This window comes from Sminthopsis crassicaudata, chromosome 5 (genome assembly GCF_048593235.1).
Source record: "Sminthopsis crassicaudata isolate SCR6 chromosome 5, ASM4859323v1, whole genome shotgun sequence".
Lineage (NCBI taxonomy): Eukaryota > Metazoa > Chordata > Mammalia > Dasyuromorphia > Dasyuridae > Sminthopsis > Sminthopsis crassicaudata.
This window is the reverse complement of record NC_133621.1, coordinates 284,447,073-284,466,579: the sequence shown is the minus strand read 5'-3', so window position 1 is coordinate 284,466,579 and position 19,507 is coordinate 284,447,073. Positions and strand designations below refer to the sequence as shown.

Sequence of the window (19,507 nt, the reverse complement as noted above, 5' to 3'; positions counted from 1 at the left end):
TCTTATGAACCCTACAGTTCTCATAGGGGAAGTAGTGTTGTATAGAAGAGAGAAGATTAGTCTCTGGGTTAAGAAGGTTTGGCTTGAAGTCTTGTCTCTTATTTCAAACTCACTGCATGATTCCGAATACATCACCTAACCTCTCAGGTACCTCTTAAGACCTAGAAGTCATAGAACAGTCACCCATGTACACTAGTAGAGACAGTTTCCCAGTAGTTCCCTCAGACTGATGAAATCAGAGGTCTAGATCCATTATGAAGTAAGCCAACCCAGTTCAGATTCAGTGCATTTCTCTCATTGATGGTCAGACTGTCTGTGAGCTCCTTACAAGCTCCAAATCTTCCACAGGCAAAGACTTTTATGCACAGGCTTTTAGCTAAGTAACAATCTCTGCTTAAATTCCAACCATTTGGTCTCCAAGAAATAATGAAACAAAAACACACATTCAGATAGACATATGTACCTTGTTGTGTTTGTGCAAGTGTTGTAATGTAATGGGTGTATAATTCCCTGAAAGCCTGGTTGTTATATCCATCTGCTCTTATTTCCCCAGCACTCAAATGTACAACCAAGATACAAAACCTAAAAGCTAAAAACAAAATTTAAATACACCCAAACACATAAGGAATGCTTCCAGAAGTCTGCTGCCAATGCCAAAGTCTACTTACTTTGTTGACTTCTCAGTCAGAGTTTCAAGGGGACGAGATTTTTATTCCCGACATTGGAACACACCAGATATTCCACAACGGACCTCATTAACGAAACTTAAGGGGCTCTTGAGAAGCTTAAGACAAAGAAAAAAATCCAGTTTGGATTGGAGGGACATAAGAAACTGAAAAAGTCAAAATGCATGACTATTATTTATGCAGATGGAAATAAAATGTCTTTAATTAAGCTGCAGACCTAATGAAGCAAAGATCAGAGATGGGTTTTGTTTTTGTCCTGAACAGTTACATCACTCTTTGCCCTGGAGTTCCAGTTTTGCCCTTAACCTCTTTAAAGAACCTTCATGTCAGTGGTTATTAAATCATTTACAGATTCCTATTAGCATGCTATAAGTCCACATTTGGTGAATGAAGAAAGTAACTTCTGCTGATTCAGGATGTCCTCCTGAAAATACTGCTGCACTTCTTATCACCTCCCCAGTCTTGTGGAACAGTGCAAAATCCACAGGATTTAGAATCAGGAAAGGATGAGTTTGAACCCAGGCTCTAATATAGCCACAAGATTTTGGGCAAGTGACATCTTAATTACACTTCATTTTCCTCAGTTATAAAATGTAGGTTTTGAAAGCATCGCTAAACCGATAATGGAATGTTGTTGTTGAAGTAATTTCAGTTGTATCTTATTCTTCACAATTCTATTTGGAGTTTTCTTAGCAAAGATAAGAGAGTGATTTGTCATTTTCTTCTTTAACATATTTTACAGATGAGTAAACTGAGGCAAATGGGATCAATGACTTGTTTAGGGTCATACATCTAGGATGTTCCTGAGGTTGGATTTGAATTCAGGAAGATGAATCTTTCTGACTCCAGACTTAGTACTCTGTGTACCAACTAATTGATGCAAATGGAACATTATTGAACCTTAAAAAATGAAATACATGAGAAATTCAGAGAAGCATTGAAAGACTTGTGTGAACTGATGCAGAAGGAAGGGGAAACCCCCCCCCCCCCAGGAAAATGCACTCCATGAATGCATCAATTTAAGTGAAAAGAACAAAAAGATAAAAACTATTATTATGTAATTATAATGACCAATCTTTGCCCTGGAGAAGAAAGGAAGAAATTAACCTCCCTTCATTCTTTGAAAAAGTGGTTGATTATTCATGTAGAATGTTGCATGTGCTACATATATCAGACATGGCTGATGTGTGGACTAGCTTTGGAAAAAAGTTTCCCCCTACCCTCAACCTTGTCTCTTATAAGGGAAGGCTCACTGGGAAATGGGAGAGGGGGAATGTGTAAGAAATAACTGATATAAAAGCAAAATAAATCAGTTATGTTTTAAAATGAAATAAGACAATTAAAAATGTAGGGGTTGGATTCGATGGACTAGATTTTCATAGGTCTCATTAAGTATGGATTCTGAATTCCTTCAGCATGACATATATGATATAGACCACAAAATCTTGCACTAGTTTAAATAATGCCAATATTTCAGAATTTTCCTCTAGTCCTTTTGTGTATGTGTGTCCTCATTTTCTATTAGATTTAAGCTCCTTCAGTATGGGACCATATGTTGTCTCTTTTTAGGATATCCCACAATGCCTGAAACCAGTCAGGTCAATAGGTGTACATTTTTTTTCCCAGCCGTTAGAATGTTTCTCCTAAAACTCAACTTTACTGAAATAACAGTATATCAAGCTAAGATGGTGCTTTTTATTTATATAGGGAAAAACAACAAGGGGATATTATGGTTTGTCCTCCCTTCCTGCCTACCATCAATCCATCTCATTCAGGCAGCTGCAATGATTTGACCCAATCCTGTGGACTCAGCCTTATCCCATACTCTAGGGTCAATTTCTGGCACTAGGCAAAGGGATAAGAGGATTGGCATTACAATAGCTAATGGCACAGCATCAAATCTGTCTTTCATTACAGCTGGTTCCACTCTGACCTTGGCATCACTGGCTCACTGGCTAAACTCTGTGCTTTATATCACCAATTTCCCTTTATATCACCAGTTTCCCATGTGCCCTAGTGTCCAGCAATTCAGTTTCTTGCCAGGTTCCTCAGTCTCCTATCACTTCATTCTTACCTCTCTAGCAGCTTGACTGCTCCCTCTCCTCAATTTTTTCTCTTAGAATCTCAAGTTTTCTTCAAAACTAAGCTCAGTGACACCTTTCATATGAAGTCTTTTCAGATCTTCCACCCTCCCACACATTTAATACTGTTTACCGAGAGATGACTTTTTATTTATTCTTTATATATTTCGTTTAGAAGACAGCATGGCATTATGGATATAGAACTTCAAAGTCAAAAAGACCTTGGTTCAATTTCTGCCTCTGGTAAATATTGTCTGTGGGCAAGTCACAGCCATTCAGTGCCATGAAACGTCTAAGACTACAAATTGGCAAGAAGGTGCCAACCTCCATTTTTAGAGGAATTTTTCTCGTTAGATTATAAATTCTTTCAGGGCAGGAACTGTCTTTTGCCTTTTTGTATCCCTAGTGCTTAATTCAGCACTTAGTATATAGTAGATGTTTAATAAATACTTATTGATTGATTGGATTGGATTCTACCTAGGAAGAAAATCGCAAGTATAGTCCCTATCTATGTCCCTATATTTTCTACATACTGTGTTAATAGAAAGTCATCTGTGTACATCTTATTCCCTGCCTTTCCCATCAGGTATCACCAAGGACTAGACATTTTCCCAGCAGCCACATGTAAGCTACCCTCTCTTTTCATCTCTTTCTCATGGATCCATCTTCAAATCAACAGAATTTTTGCTATTAAACAAGGTAGGATAAATCTACTAGCATCTAGCTAAACTGACTTTTATTGTTTTCCATGTCTCTTTATGCCAGTCCCATGCCTCTGGTTTCCCTACTCTACTCTTTCCTCCCCTTTTATTGTGTTATCTTGAGCACTTGTTCTGTTATTTACAAACTGACTTTCATATTAGACTTGTACCTCCTCCCAGGAAATGACTTTCCCTATATTTTATATATTTTTGGATGCACACAAGAAAGTTCTTAAGGGCAGCATTGCTTTGTTATATCTTGGTATCTTTAGAACCTAAGACACCACCTGGCATATAGTAAGTGCTTAATAAATGTTTTTTGGATTGAGTTCAAAATAAGCAAGAGTTTGTATTTTGTAATCCGCATCCCCAGTGCCTAAGCAGAGTGCCCAGTGAAGAGAAATTGCTCAATAAATCCTTGTTGAATCAATGAAATAATAATATTTAAAGTTTAAGCAAAGACTTTCTATTTCACTTTTTGCCAATAGCTAATCATTTTATATCCATATCATGTTCATACAAAATTTAAAATCCTCTGAATTGAAAAGATGTTAAAATGAAACTTCCTTGAGATATTTTAGGTGTTTCATTCCATAAAAATATAGTCAAACCAGGAGATCTATAATGTAACATTTTCTTTACTATGCCTTTAGATTTTGGGTTCAGCAATTATTTTTTAATATAACTTTCAGATCTAAGTTGCATCATTATGTAACATAAAACTATTGTGATTCTCTCAATGTCTTATTCAAATACCTTCTATAATTTCTCATATTTTTAGTAAAAAAAAATCTACAATTTTCTCCTCATGCCTCAGATTAGTCATTGTATTAGTACACATCAGGAACAATAGTAACTGCTATTTATATTAAATGTCTTTCAAAGCACTTTTCATACATATTCTCAATTGGATCTCCCAGTGTACAGTAAGTAGGTACTACAGATTTATACTCTCTTTTACATCTTGGTTGGCATGAATGACTGTTTGTTACATAATGATGGACCCCTCTAGCATTAACCCAGAACACTCAACCACAAAGGACTTAGGTGAAATGATTTATTTGTACCCTTAAGTAGTCAACAAGTATATTTTTAGATGAAGAAACTGTGTTCAAGAGGCTGTTATCTTACTTATAAAAAGATAGGAGATAAAATGGATAAAACACTAGACCTGAGATCAGGAAGAATTGGATTAAAAATCTACCTCAAAGACTTACTAGTTGTGTGACCCTGAGCAAGTCACGTATCCTGTTTGCATCAGTTTCTTGAACTGCAAAGTGAGAAAAATAATAACCCCTACCTTCCAGTTTTATTGTGAGGATCAAATGAGATAATAATTATAAGGTGCTTAGCATAGTGCCTGATGCATAATAGGTATTTAATAAATGCTTGTTTCCTTACTTCCTTTTGCTCATAGTAAGGGTCAAGAGTGGGATCCAAATCCATCTAGAATATTGATAGTAGTTGGAAAATCTAATTACATTCTTTGAAGTATTCTATGAATAACATGGTTTTAATTAATAGGATTTAGACCAAATTGTATATTTATTTGAAGATCCAAAAACCTCCTTCTGTAAATGGGGATACATCTTCAAAAACTGTTGAGAACCCATTTCTGTTCTTAGAAATTAACCTAGCTGCTAAAGAGGTTCAAGTATTTGCCTTAAAACATTATTATCTGTAGATCTTGGAGTAGAGGATGGGGAAGGGGCTCCTGACTTCCATTTTTCCTTTCTCATAGTTGACATATATTAAAATTCATAAAGAAATTCCCATTAAGATTCCTAAGGCAGGAAAGCCTATGTGTCAGAAAAAGGTTATAGAAAAGGGGGTATAGAGAGTGGGCAACAACAGTAACCAAAAAACGCTGATATTTAGTCCTCACCAATTAAGGATTCTTTTACCATTTGGCAAATTCCATGACTAACAAGGCATACAGAAAGCAATTTCTTGGTAAACATCTGGTTTTCCTTTCTAAGATCATCCCTGTGTGAATACGGTCTTAAGACAGTCAAGACTAAATGTCTGCTAAGGACACTTCAAGCTCTAAATCTATACTCTTTTGACATTTGGCCAAATGGGTCCATTTTATCTTTCATTAGACAACATTCAGAGACCTTAAGCTTTGAGTGCAAAGAGGTGGTAGGGAAAGCTCTGACATTCAATGGACACTCTACACCACACCAGCGGCAAAAATCCTTTGCTTGTGTGGAACAGTTGACCTTTTGTTCCATAATGATGGACCCTTTTGGTATTACCCCGGAACATTCAGCAACAAAGGGCTTAGGTAAAATGATTTATCTGTACCCTTTAGGGAATCAACAAGCTTTTATTGAGTACTTACAAGGTACTGAGTGCTACCTGTACCTCACTAGTAGGATACAAAGAAAGCCAAAAAACCTTGATCTTGTTCTTGATCAGTTCAGATTTTAATGGGGAGTGAGACAACAGTGCAAAAAATAAATTGTATGTAGAAGATTTGTATAGAGTGTACTGTTTATTGAGGCAATTTGGAGAAGTTTAAGATAAAACATTTTCAAAAGGCCTAATGGATGGCAGAAAGGCAAAATGCAACCTTTCTTATAATGTGTTTTTTTTTTTTTTTCCTCCAGCATGGTGTAGTAGATAGAATGACAGACCTACAGCCTGAAAGACCTGGTTGAATCCTTCCCCAGATGCTTACTAATAATGTTACCCCTGGGTAAATCAACCATATTCTTATAGAACCTCAATGAGCTTGAGTTTTTTCTTTAATAAAATGAAAGGATTGGATTTGATTCCCTCTAAATTTTTTCCAGTTTTAAATCTATAACTCTATGATCTACAGTGCTTTCGTGCAACCTAGTTATTCCTCAGAGCAGTAGAATGGCAGATTTGTAACACTTGGGTGTAATTGCCATATATTATTTTGAGTCATTGGTTTGCATCCATACCATACCCTGGATTCTTAGCTACATGAGAACAACGTCTCTTTCATTTATTTTGTGTTTTCCTTACAGTCTAAAACAACACTCAAAATTGTTTCAATTCAATCATTTCAACTCTTTGTGAATCCTTGTTGAGATTTTGTTGGGAAAGATATTAGAGTGGTTTAGTATGTCCTTTTCTAGCTCATTTTACAGATGAGAAAGCTGAGGTGGGTGGGGTAAAATGACTTGCCAAGAATCACACAACTTGTGTCTGAGGCCAGATTTGAACTCATGAGGATAGAATTTGTCTGACTCCAGGCCCAGAGCTCTATCTACTGTGCTACCTTGCTACCCTACTCACAAGATAGTCAGTGATTAAGAAATATACTGAATTGATTTGGATTGTTCATGAGTTAAATGGTGGCAAGAAGAGGTGCCCTTGCTCAAGACCCTTCAATAGTTGTCTATTACTTCTACATTAAACTACAAGACTCTGTATTTGGCTTTCTTTTATAGACTAGCATACCTTCTCAGACTTATTTCATGTAACTATACGTTCTTCCAAATTGGCCAATTTGCTGTTTCCTATCATCTCCCCTATCACTAGAAAGGGATTCCTCTCTTCTACCTCTTCAATTTCTTTCCTTCCTCAGTAGCTTATAACTGAGTTACCATCTCTAACAAGAAGTCTTTCTAGATTCTCCCTTGTTATTTCTGCTGCCTTCTACCTCCTGATTACTTAAACCAATTAAGCAGTCAACAAGCATTTGATACTTATAAATGTGATTTCTGACTATATAACTATATTTCTGGCTATATAACTTTTTGAGGTCAGGGGAACTATTATTCATTTTGTCTACTCATCCGTGAAACCTTGCACATAGTAGGCACTTAACAAATACTTATTAAATTTTCAAAATATCAATAAATGACCTTATTTCTAATCAATACATTCTCTGGTCTGAAAAAGCCTGAGGGAGCAATACTAACCTCAAGGAAAACAGGGTTTGCCTGTTAAAATTTTTCTCAAGACAACACATGTAAAACCACTGGGCAATGATAATGCACATTTTCATTCTGAGTGAGCATATTTCATGCTTTTCACCTCGATTGGTGCCAGATTAACATCCTTAACATTGTAATATCCCAAATGAATCAAGAGAGAAGCCATTCAAGCCAGAAACATCCTTTTCGATACTAGATAGACTCCATTCTGTTTTCACTTGGGATGAAACTATCAAGAAAACACAAATTAACTAAAACTTTGGGGACAGAATTTAGTGTAATTGAAATTATTCAATTTAGAGTAATTATATCCTCACTTAAACCTAAATTAAACATGCCAAACTGTAATTATCTTCAAGTTGATGTCTTGGAAAATTATCCCCCCATTTTGCCCCGACACTGTTGACGATCTTAAACTCTTAAGGCTGAGTCAAGAGGTCTCATCCCTTTCTTTGGACTACAAGTCTTATGTAATACTGAGCAATTATTTTAAGCCTCTTGAGAAATTGATAAGGGTACCATTAATGCCATAACATTATATGCAGAATTTGTGTTTTCAACGTTGGACACCACTAACTTAATATTACCATTAATAAGAATTAAAGGCAACAATAAATGGGGGAAATGCTGTAAATATTTAATTGGAGAAAAGCTTATAGAAAACAAGTGGCAAAGATTAACAAAAGAAGGTGACCAAGACTTAAAACCATCCAGGTGTATTTCTGAACCAGTTTAAAATTTTGAAAGATGCCCAGCAGAAGGAAAAAAAGGAAGTTATTATTTCCTTGGCTTCTTGAAGTCTTAGTGATTTGTAGGCACACAAATAAGATAGTCCAGTTTTATTTTTTTTTAAATTAATGATGTCAACACTCCTGAAAGATTAGTCCCTGAAAGATTCCTATTTAACTAACCTTTTTGTCATTTGATTTGATTAAATTTAACAGCTGATGTGATTAAACTTGCAAGCTAGTTTATTCATCTTAATCTTTGGGACAGTAGGTGGATATGATTTGCAAATATATTGGTCAAAAATAGATGAGTTGAAATGTGCTGGGCTGGCATATTGTCAAACACACAATAAAAGTCACACACACACACATACAACATATGAATATGCTTCCAATCTAGGAAAATATTCACATTAATACCAGAAGCAGTTCAGAGGAACCTTGGCCGACATCCCATCTGTTCCTATGAATTAAATTTAGAAATCATATGTAATATAGACATTTCTGTCTGAATATCATAAAACCCTGACACATCGAGGCTTTCATTAAAAAGCTCTGAGATGTGACTTGAATACCAATCTGTCTTAGTTAATTAGTATTTTCAGTTTAGCATATTCACTTTCAGACATATTGCTGTTTGCACATGGTAATTTAGGTAAACAGATACCATCCACAGCTGCATCAATTAACACTGCTAATCAAAACTGAATTCAGGTAATTAGGCCCATTTATGCAAAAAATGTGTAATTTTGGGAGGAAAGCTAGATTCTTCAAGATTATGTCAATAAAGAGAAGGTTCTCTTTTTCACAAATAAGATGGGGAAAGATGGGGAGAGAGCATTATTAATATATACCTCGTGCAGACAGAGTAAAATATCCAAATTAAATCTCAGTATTTAATTGGTCTATATTTTGAGAAGGTGGGCCATATTTTTTATCAATGTTTCGGTGTTTCCACATAGAGAAGTTACTCGGGATTTGCCGAAGGATTTAATCACCATCACACAGAATTCATATGATTAATGAATTCGAAAGTATTTATATAATTAGAAGTGACCATTGGTCAAACTTTTTTCCTGTCTTGCCTACTATTTCCTAATGTAGCCGTCTCTATGCCTCATTTCATTGCACACATTTTTCTTTTCTTCTAAAAAAGTGGTTTTGTTTATCCTTAAATTAACAAAAATGATTTCATTGTTTCTACCAAGGAAGCACCTCCAAGCACAAACCATACAAATCGTTTTTTTTTTTTTTTTCTTCCAAATCCCACCAAAAGACTAACTGCAAATGACTTCTATCATCAAATTCTGTTGTTTAGTCATTTTTAGTTGTGTGTCACTCAATGACCCCATTTGGGGTTTTTCTTAGCAAATGTACCTGGCCTGCTATTCCTCCAGATGCAAAAACTAAGCCTAATAGGATTAAGTGACTAGTCTAGGGTCACATAACTAGAAGTGTCAGAGGCTAGATTTGAACTCAGGAAGATGACTCTTCCTGACTCCAGGCTCAGCATTTATCTACTGTACCACCCATCTATCACACCCATCAAATTTTGGGACCTGACTAACCTAATTCTGGCAGGTATGTCATAATGGATAGAGTTCTGGTCTTTGCATAAAGAAGACCTGAGTTTCAATATTACCTTAGACATTTACTAGCTGTGTGACCTTGGGTCAGTCATTTAATACCTCTCAGCCTCAGTTTTCTCATCTGTAAAATGAGGATTATTAAACATCTATTTCAAAGAGTTATTGTGAACTTCAAATGAGATATGACTTGCAAAGCTTAAAGCACTGTATAAATGCTATTATTATTATTATTATTATTATTATTACACATGAAAAATACAGGTAAATTCATTAAATAATAAATAAAAAGTTGGCAGGAGGTTACCAATTCATTAGTGATTGATCTGATCAATTTAATAAAATTTGATTTTTTTAAATTTGAAAAAAGTTGGTTTTCATAAGTGGAATGGTTGCTGATTATATGGTTATGCCTTAGCAAATCTTACACTTTAGGATAAAAGCTCAGACACATTGGTGTCATGGTTTAAAAAAATGAGGAAAATGAAGAACTTACTTATTGCAGCTAATTTCATTATATGATTTCAGTTGTCAACCTTTACAATGGGCTTTTTATAAGGGATGTGTTTAGCTTAAAGTTCATCAATGATTGGTATACAAAGGGTGGGCAAAATCTACATATTAAAGCACTTGTCAGTAACTTGTCTTCTAAAATGACTGAGCCTAAAAAGAACATTATACACAGAGAGTTATGGGTTCAAAGATTAATGACCAAATTTAATCTATCATTTTGCCCATCACTGGCCAGCTCTTGTTCTTTGAATAAACCAATATAAGGCAGAATTGATTTTTCTGCAAAATAGCATGTTATCTTTTCTCAGACGGCAGTAATTGCTTTTCGCCTGGATACCATTTTTCGAAAAAAAAATTTCATCTTCCATGGAGTTTGTGCATAACATAAACAACTGCACAATTAACTCTGGAATACTCTTAAGAAGAGCTGGCTAATGAAGCCAGTGCCAACTCACCCATTTAGAGAACCCTCATTTTAAAATACCACAACACAATTTTCAATGTTCTAATGAACCATTTACTTCAATTAAGCTATGAGAGTTAGAATAGGGATACCCACAACTTTGGAAGATTCTTGACAGGTAGGTTTGAAGGATTTCTAAAGAAAAACCTATAAGAACAATTGACAATATTTTACAGAAACTGGAGGTATGGAAGGAAGGCCTTTGTCAATTTTGCTATGTTTCCATTAATTGAACTGCTATCCTTAATATGCCCTTAAGACAATGAGTAATACCCATGAGAGCAAGGGGAGAAAGGAGAGAAAGGAAATTGCATTACACATCTGTACTTAATGAGTAATTCCAAACAGCCTACATCTCTTACCTCCCCTGCATTGTCTCCAAAGGGAGATCAATCTTGCATTTATCACTATCCTCAAACCCAATGGCTTTTGGCCATGTTTTAATATATCCCTTTATATGGAAAATGATAATAATATTAAAAGTAATAATAAAAACTGACACATATAATCCTTTGCTATTTACAATAAGCTTTGAAGGTATTTCTTTCTCTTCATTTTAGTTTTTCCTTCTGATATATTCCTCTATTAACTATGTGACTTTGAGCAAGTCATGTCTCCTCAGTGGACCTCAATTACCTCATCTGTAAAATGAATGTCTTAGATTAAGAGGTTTTTCAGGTATCTTTCCTCTCTAGCTCTAAGATTTGGGGATATAATGATTTTATGGTTACCTGGTTTATTCATGTCCAAGTTACATGAGTCCCCGGTTTCCTGGGAGTTGGTCCCTGATATTAGCTCCAATGATAAAATACTCCTTCCCAAAACTATCTGGTATTCATTTTGCATGTATTATATCATCACACATATGTATGTATTGTTTCTCTGACAGAATTTAAACTCTTTGGGAATAGGGACTATTTGGGTTTTGTTACTATCTATCCTTGAGGCTTAGTACAGTGTCTGGCAAACAGTAGGGTCTTAAGAATTACTTGTTGACTGATTATATCTGCTTACAGAGCATGAGATCCTTGAGGACAGGAACAGTTTCATTTCAGTCTTTATATTCCTAGCACCTATCATGTGCCTGGCACATAGTAGAGAGTTTAAAGCTGAAACAATAAAGTGAAATGAACTGTGTACATAGTAAGAACAAAGTTCTGTGGGATGATCAGCTATGAACGACTTAGCTATTCTCAGCAATATAAATGATCCAAGACTATTCTGAAAGATTTATGATGAAAAATGCCATTCATACCCAGAGAAAGAACTGAATTGTTTCTGAATTAAGACTGAAGCATTTATTTTTTTTGGAGGGGGGGGAATCTATTTTTCTTTTGTAACATGACTTTTATGGAAATATTGTGTATAACTTCACATGTCTTTTCAATGGGGAGGTGTAGAGAGAGAATCTGGAACTCAAAGGTTTAAAAATAAATATAAGGGCAGCTAGATGGCATAGGGAGTCAGGAGGATGGGAGTTCAAACCCAGCCTCAGATACGGAATACTTTCTAGTTGTGTGATCCTGGGCAAGTCATTTAAAAAAAAGGTTAAAAAAAAAAAAAAGTTTTGCATGTAACTAGGTAAAATAAAAATATTAAAACATAAAAAAATAAAAATCAAGTTAAAGCAATTAAATATAAAGCAGTCTTCTTTATTCTCATAGGATATATAAAAGACACAGAGAAATTACAGAAAGATGCAGCAGCATACTCAAATTTATATTTAGAAAATTTGGGTTTGAATTCTCCCCTAATTACTTGAATAGCTTTGTGATACCACATAGGTAATTTAAATTCACTAAGGCTTAAATTTCTCATCTGAAAAATGGGATTATTAGTACTTGGACTGCCTACATCACCAGGTTATTCTGAAAAATTATTACTTGAAAAATTCAAATTGTAGTTATTAATTTCCAATTATGTGTCAGATACTAGACATTCAAAATCACAAATGAAAAGTATCTAAGGGAATTAATGAGTAATTCCAAGCAGCCTACATGTCTTACCTCCCCTGTGTTGTCTCCAAAGGGAGATCAATCTTGTATTTAATCACTTTTATCTAAGGGGAGTCTGCATAAGAATGCAGAGCTACTTGAAAAGGAGGGGAGGTTGCTTTTGCCTTTCTTTATATTTCCAGTGTTTAGAATAGTGTCTGGCTCTTGTGATTGTTTAGTCATTTTCAGTCACCCCATTTGGTACACACTAGGTCCTTAACAAATATTTGTTGACTGATTGACGGCTTCAAATTCTATTTCTGCTGAGTTCTAGATTAGATGGTTGCTGACATCTCTTCCAATTCAGTTTATAATTCTAGGATACTTGCAAGAGGGAGAAGAAAGGAATACAACACTGCAAAACCTCATATACATATAAATAGAGCCTTGAGCCAGATTTCAGCAAGACTTGAGTTCAAATTTAAACTCAGGCACTTCCTAGCCCTGTGACCCCCTGCTAAATTACTTAATCCTGTTTGCTTCAATTTCCTTATATAAAATGAGCTAGAGAAAGAAATGGCAAACTATTCTAGTATCTTTGTCAAGAAAACCCCATGGACAATATTGCTCCACGGTCCATGGGGGTTCATAAAAAGTCATGACAGCAATATCATATAAATGTATGAGGATTTTAGAGATGGGGATAAGATATGATCTCATCAGTACAGGGAGCTCCCAAGTAACGGAATTCCTTCTACCAATGCAGGTTGGGACCTGTTCTGAAATAGAGAAGTGCCTGTAACGTTGGAACATCAGGAAACTTGCCTAGGTGCACCCAATCAGCTCTCTATCCACTATACCATTTTGCCTCTCAATATTATGGTACAAGGAATAAGTAGAGGACCATACGTACTTATATGGTCCAGATGAACACTTTAGTTAGATAATGCTTGGAAGCTAATGGAAACTTAGTACTACTATCCTAACCTTTGCAACAAATGATAAAACATTGTTGCTACAGTATTCATACTGGTGGAGAATCATCGTGACATTACTAGAAATGTCTCAACTGACTTGTATTCACTAACTACTTCCTCTTAGGAGTTATAGCTTTATAGAATCATAGGTTGAGAACTGAAAGGAGACCCAGAGGTCTTCCAGTCCAATCCTTTCATTTAACAGATGAACAAACTGAGTTCTGGAGGGCTGAAGTCATTTGCCTGAGGTCATGGAGGTAATGAATGGCATCACAGAAACAACATGGACTTTTTAAAAACTCATTTTTTTTCCAGGCTACCGCCTTGAAGGTATTGCCTATAAGAAGCATTTTGAATACCAGTGATTTTGTTATTTCAACTGAAATAATAAGCAATCCAAAAGCCAATGGCCTACTTTGTATCTTTGTATCTTTTTTTTTTTTTTTTTTTTTTGTAAGAGGGAGACAACTAAACCAAATGTACAATGAAATGAAAAAACCAGATCCATTAATTTAAGCTTGTTAATGGCAAAATAAAAATATTTCAAAACAGCAGGATAAAATGTCAGGGCTGAGCTTGGGCAGATCAATGGGGAACAAATTGATGGGGAAAAAACAATATAGAGAAATGAAGTACACAAATAATCATACGCAGACACACATATATCTGTGTGTATGTTTTTTGAGTTTGTGTTTTTTCCTTTGTTCTTTCCCTAGTCTCTTGAACAAAAATAAACATGGAGGCTTTCTTCCCGTCCTACATTATTTCTATAATGCAAATGAGTCTGTGGTCATTTCATAGAAACAGAGAGAGAAACCATTCTGTGCTAGATGTATCAGCCCAGTTTTGAACATTCTAGAATTTTACTGCAAAAACAAAAACAAAAAAAAGTGAACATTGCAAGATTTCATTGATTTGAGACTGGATATTTTATTTTTCAGAAGACAATAATGAATTTTATCTAAGTAAAAGCTAGGAACTCTTTGTGCTCACCTTGGGAATTTAATTTAAGAGTAACATTTTCATAAACTTATCTCTTTCAACAAAACAAATCTTTCCTCATAAAACCATTGGGCTATCCCCATTATGATTTTAGGTGAATAGCCTGAAAGAAAGTTCCAAACCTACCCTTTTGTCAGGCAAGGCATAGTTTGGTTAATCTATCTAATCATAGGAATAGGGATAGGGAATGGACTGGTGATTCCCTGATGTGGGAACTCCCAGATGAGGAAAGTCCTTCTACCTTAACACCCTACTGTAGTAGAATATGAATCTCTTTTGGAAAAATTAAGGAAAAGATACTCAAATTAAATAGATCTTAGTTAACATACATTTTATCTATTCCATCAGGTAATATCCACTTCTAAGGGGAAGTCCAAAATGGTTTACTAATTTATTTCTTTATTTTTGCCAGCTGGTAGGTCTAGGCTATTCTACCTCAAGTGAAGTTTTTCATCACTGATATTTTATTCCTGAGCTTTAAGTGGAAGCCTATCTTTCTGAAGGGTGTTAAAAGAAGACATGAAAAGACTAGGCAAAAATCAAGTCTCACACCTCAGGCTCCTTAATTTTTTTACTACAATGCCTTGGACTTTTCTACTTTGACAGATCCTATGGGAGCTCTTTGATGAAAAAATAGAAATACATTACATGTATGGAATGAAGAAGACATTTATTATCATTTTAATAGTCCACAGACACATAAAAGATGACTCTTTCCTTGTGTGTGGAGACTCTAAGAGACTAAAAATATTCTCAGACTTGGTCATAAAAGAATCTAATAAAATATGAACAAGCCATATAGTTTTTGAATCAATAAGAATGTTTCACTTTTGACAAAGGATTTAAGAAAATGCAATGGACAGAAATAAAACTAGACCATTAGAGTATGAGTGAATATGGTGCCAGTCTCAACATCCTGCACTTAATTAAAGCATTCAATGCAGCCATATGAGATCAAAGATTATGGGATATTTATTTCCTAGACAGTAGAAATTATTGTGTTTCAAAGGTGGCTTCTTAGAAAATGAACCACTAAAATATTCTAGATGAATGCAAATATGAAGCATTTAAATGGTTGGCACTGGATGAGGTAGGATCCATCTATGCCATTCACACCTTAACTCTTCAAGAAAACTCTCAGACTTTTCTTTCTATCAATAACATATACTTCCTATTTCCAAAGATTCATTTCATTCATCCTTTCCCTCTACCTCATTCCCTTTTTGGGGGGGAATTCCTTGACCAAGATTCCCCAGTCACCTTTACATTTCATTAGCTCTTTTTGCCACTGAACCAGTTTGGCCAGCCCTAAATCAGGCTCTTTTCATAATAGCATTTCTCTGAGATGTGCGAAGATGAAAATTAGAAGAGGGGTTTTTATTATTATTATTTGAATGACATACCACTTTTGCAATGTTTGCATTTAAATTGGACAGAATAATTTAGCCTGGGCTTTTAATTTCAGAAGGGTTAATCACCCTAACAAAGGTCAATCAAACTTTAATCTTCAATAAAATTACTGCAGCTTCAATCACCTGAAGGACATTTATTATATTCCTATTTTCATGCAAAAGAATGCATTACTTTCATTATGCATCACTAATCTGCTAACTCTTTACATTAGCACATTCACCATTAACATTTTACTAAAAATATTAATTCCATTGAAAGTCTGACAAGAGTTCATTTCTACACATCTCAGGAGATAATCCCGTTAAAGACCAGGCGCTTCTGCTGTGAACTGCTTTCCTGGGCTTTCTAATCCACACCGACCTCTGATTCTTCAAGGGAATACTAACAATACAGACTCTCCATTACACAAAACATTATGGAAGTTTGGGTTAAAACAACAATATATTATTTTAGTAACTTAATCCTTTCTTTTGTCCACAATGAGGCGACTTAAATCAGTACAAGATACATACAAAAGAAGTTGATTTCAAAAATAAAATGCATATTGTCTTTGAACAATAGTTGAAACACCAAGCTAAGTCCATCCATCCATTCATTCATTCATACATTCATTCACTCAGGAGATATTTATTTCAAGCCTAATATGGACAATGCATTATCCCAGGTAGCGAAGAGAATACAGAGATGAAGGAGACAGCGATCTTAACCACAGTATAATAGGAGCTTTTACAAAGGAATACCCAGTACAGAATAAAAGGAGGCATCTAGTCACTTTCAGCTTTTAATATGAATAAAAAAATGACATGCCTGAATTAAATTTTACTACCAAATGGCTATAAGCAAAAATTTACATAGAATTTTAATTAATACCATTTTAAAATCTCTTGGGTCCTAAAAGTTAGTCCTATTATGATCTTTTAAAAAGAAAACCAAGTACATAACAAGCACAGGACAAAATGACCCCTGAAAATGAGTCATTTTGTGTCTTGATAAAAATGAAACTTACTGTTCTAATTCTCCTTTAAAATGTTGTTTGTTCAGCATTTTATTTCTGTGATACTTTCAAGATCAAGTAAAAGACCAATGGAAAGGTCATTGTGGACTCATTAAAAATGGAAGGACCATGGAGGAAATTGCTTCTAAAACTATGTGCCCTGATGTTTGAAAGCAGTTCTTGCAATACAAGACAAATAAGACGAGCCAAGAGATAAATGACTCCTCTTAGCTATGATATAGTGGCCTTGGTAACCCCTGAGTAGAAGTGGAAGGGCCAAACATGCTCCTCCATTTATATTACAAATTGATTGCTTTGCTTTACAACAGTATTTTGACATAGCATAAATAAACTAGCTCTCCTCTTCCCAGGATTTTCTGGGCTACTTGCTTTCATCTTTTGAGTTTGCCCCATGCACACACATCCCTACACACACAAGCACATACCTACCTCCCATCAATATATTCACACTCATTAGCAACCTAGGAAAGTTGTGATTTGGGTGGGGGTTCCACAGAATTCCTGCACAACCTGGCAAAGCATCTACATCTTTAAAAAGATGCCAAAGGCAAAAAAGACTGGCAAGCATTTTAAAAAGGACAGATAATTTACAGAAACATAGGCATGTATAAAATCTGTGACAAGCTCAGGTGACTCTTGTATTCATTTATGTTAAATGCTCATAAAGCTGTCAAGTCTCCTCTTATAGCAAAACTGGGATTTTTGTAGAAATAAAATATAATTATTACAAGAATACCTATTCCAGCATTGTTTTCTTCTGGTAACCAGGTGGACACAAAGGGAGAAAATTCAGTCAATGATTGTTATATTTGTGGTAAACTGGTTAATGCCTATGTCAAAACCTGTTTTGTCTGTATGAAATAGAATTAGGTTTTAATGGTTAATAAAGAGTAACTATTCAGTTCACATTGAAATAATTGCTTATGTATCAAATCTAGAAGGGAAGAATTCTAATTTTTGAACGCCCCTCTTTCCTTCTTTTAAAATAGTCCTTGCTTGAATTTATGTTAAAACCTAAATCAATATGACAATGTACCACAACTGCTCTAGAAATTTAGAGCTGATTCCAAATACCACTCTGGGGGGAACAAGAAGGGAGAAGAAAGATAGAGAGGAGAGACAGAAAGAGATGGGGAGGGGGGGGGCAGTGCAAAGCCCACCAAGTCACCAGAAACATATCTGAACCAAAAATAATGGAATGATGATAAATGAAACATACCTTGGACTGGCCAAGTTCAGACTCCCTCATCTCGTCTTCTCCCAGAGCGAAAGTCGTTGCTGCTAGCTTGTGATCTCTGGGACAATGCCATCATACTGCCGGCAAATTTTTCGATTAAACTTCTCCGATGTGGTTGCAACTTTGTTAATTACGATATTAGCCAGCTGGCAGGATGCGATCCGTCACCCACTGTAAGACAGCCAGACAACGCGACATCTAATCATTGCAACCAGAGCAGATAAATTTTGTTCCTTTCTCATACGTGTCACAGAGTCTATCCCTTCTGACCCTCTACACAGCCATCGACTGTCAAATTTAGATTCAGCGAGCTCCCGAGCTTTTCTTTATCCCTGCCTTAGATCTGAAACTCCTGGTTATCAGGAAGACAAGCGTCACCAGCTGTCTCAGCGCAGGAAGGCAATCCGGTGAATGGTACTTATTATCTTCCATTGCTTTTTGAGGAGTGACAAGATTAATTTGGGACCAAGAACACATCCATATATCTCAGCCATAGTTCTTGGGGTTCTAGTTATGACCCCTTGCATATGTAAAGTTGCAATGGAGGCTCTTGCTTCCACCAAATATAGGAGATATGTCAAGACAGAGTATCATTTTAAAGATTTTGCTTTTAAAGATGGGCTGGTCATTTAAATTTCTTCCTCCTCTTCTTGGGATACACACACGCACACATGCACAAATATGTGGAGAAGTTGGTACCCAAGAGACCTCACTTCACAGTTGGGTAGGCTTAATTCAGCTCATAGAAGCTGTTATCAGACATTATAGGATTGTCTCTACCCCTCCTTTTTCATCTAGATAGATAGTCTATAAATTCCAATTCTTGGAACCCACCCTTGCGTGAAAGCCCAAATCGTATAAATAAGCAATACGCTATGAAACAAATTTGGCCATCCCAGCTAAATTTGCAAAGTTAATCAACAGACTGTCTCTAATATTATTATTTTATTTCAATCTTTTTTTGTTTATTATTGGACATGGTAGAGTTCTAGGTCCAGTTGCTGTCCTTCCCCTCCCCAAATAAAAGAAAACAATAACGCACGAAAGAAAACATTTTTGGCCTTTATGGCACTTAACTTCTCTACACAGTTTAAACAATGTTGTCGGAAAAAAATCAGACTAGTAAAGAGTTACTTTGTCTCTAGAATGCCATCCACAAGTAGTTTGGTTGATTTCAAAAAATAATAATTGACTTTATTTATTTGTCTCTGCAGAAGAGACCAGTTATTTGAACACTGCATAGATGAAGGCTCAAAT

General features: G+C 35.5%; 2 long non-coding RNA genes across 10 annotated transcripts in view; one reads left to right on the top strand and one right to left on the bottom strand.

Moving 5' to 3' along the window:
* The window catches only part of LOC141544785 (uncharacterized), a 178,793-nt gene that overhangs the window by 22,165 nt on the left and 137,121 nt on the right, over positions 1–19,507 (bottom strand). For 4 of the 9 annotated variants that reach the window (XR_012482800.1, XR_012482804.1, XR_012482805.1 and 1 more), the window contains one exon: positions 18,233–18,421. This is a non-coding gene — a long non-coding RNA (uncharacterized LOC141544785). Of the gene's footprint in view, positions 1–668; positions 18,422–19,507 lie in introns of all 9 variants that reach the window. The other 5 variants (XR_012482801.1, XR_012482803.1, XR_012482807.1 and 2 more) reach the window with 2 other exon arrangements.
* LOC141544786 (uncharacterized) overlaps positions 1–19,507 on the top strand; it is a 71,193-nt gene that overhangs the window by 329 nt on the left and 51,357 nt on the right. Inside the window, exon 2 of the long non-coding RNA XR_012482809.1 lies at positions 3,354–3,466. This is a non-coding gene — a long non-coding RNA (uncharacterized LOC141544786). The remainder of the gene's footprint in view (positions 1–3,353; positions 3,467–19,507) is intronic.